The following is a 1,589-nucleotide window of genomic DNA, read 5'->3' as shown; positions in this document are numbered from 1 at the left end:
ACAAATGTTTATGTACTGACATAGAGATTAGTAATTGATTATATAACAAGTATAACTTAACATGGAGGCTTTCACAAACACTTATGACCACTGCACATCAAACAGACCACAAAATAATTGTGATGAAGTGTTCATAATATACATAATACGTTCTTTTATTTGCTTCTGTATACTCGATCAGCGTAGCACTAAAAGCACTTACACAGATTTATTTCTTAGTACACTGGATCAGAACATTGCATGTTTTATCAGTGCTGCATTTGAATAATTAACCTCCTAGGACCTGGCGTCCACATATGTGGACATCACATTTTGGATTGCTTAGACCAAAATACTCAATTTTGCTCTACAAGGGCCTGATATCCACTTATAAGGACATTATACTGCTACTGTTCTATCAAAATATTAGACGAATATCCTCATATGTGGCTCTCATTTTTCTCAGAAACAAAAATCAGGTTTAAAAAATCTGGTAATTCTTTGTTTTTTACATTCATTGGGTCCCAATATGCCCAAATATCAAAGAGAAATTAAAAATGCATGCCATGGAAGAGTTTGGGTCTTAGGGGTAATAATTACTAATTACTATTACTATTACTAATAATAGTGTAAAATGCCCTTAGCTTTGATTTATCTAAAGGTTTGTGACATACTACTTAACAATACATCAAGTCACCTATAGTTCATCATTCTATTGAAATTATGTACATACAAGTTTTGTTTTGGGTTTTTTTTCCAAATCATTTATTACCTGTGTGGCCTCAGAAAATTTGTGTGTGCCATTAGGCATTTATTGGAAAACAGTAAGTAAGACATAACACCTGCTAAATGTCAAATCAAGGATTGTAATGTTTGTTTCAGATCTTACAGAACTGCAAAAACAGAAAAACTGGTCTTTCATTGCAGAACAATTTGAGTTACTTATTGCTGCTGAGGAGTTAGAGCAGTTTTTCAACAATTCTTCAAGGCCATAGTTTAGGACAGTCTCTCCCAACCTTTAGGAGCCACAGCACATATTTTACATTATTGCCGAGTGATTAGAAAAATCACATGGCACACCACCAAACAAAACTGTCACAAAAAGCATATTGATAATTTTCCCCTGCGTACCAGGTATAGCAGAATTGGCCCAGTTTGTCCACAGTATACCTTTTTCGCTTTCTTCCTAGCACTACTCGTGCTAGGGCCTTCATCTGGGTCGGAATTTTCTCCAGGACCCAGGTTAGATTCACTACTTTTTCTTTTCTAATATTTATCTATTGCTATGTAGCTGCATCACCTCACAGCATCACTATTATGTAATTTCTTCTCCATCATCTTCTGTTTTACTGCCAGTTAGCAACACATTTAATTAGAGGTACTCCACTGGGTAAGGATCTGTTTATTTCGCCTATGCTGTCTATGACTTCATTAAAATTAGTCTCTACTACCCTGCAATTTGAAGTTGCATATCCAGTGGTTTTTGTGTACTTTTTTTTTTTACTACAATAGCAACAGGAGTATCATCCCACATTGCAAAATTGGTATGGCCCCGATCTGGCCCACACAATGTGCTTACACATGGCCCGCATACCGCAAAGAATGACAGC

The sequence above is a fragment of the Haplochromis burtoni genome, unplaced genomic scaffold, assembly GCF_018398535.1.
Source record: "Haplochromis burtoni strain Fernald_Lab_line unplaced genomic scaffold, NCSU_Asbu1 Contig_695, whole genome shotgun sequence".
NCBI classification, from domain to species: domain Eukaryota; kingdom Metazoa; phylum Chordata; class Actinopteri; order Cichliformes; family Cichlidae; genus Haplochromis; species Haplochromis burtoni.
The sequence above is the reverse complement of the archived record's forward strand: the minus strand, read 5'-3'. Positions refer to the sequence as shown.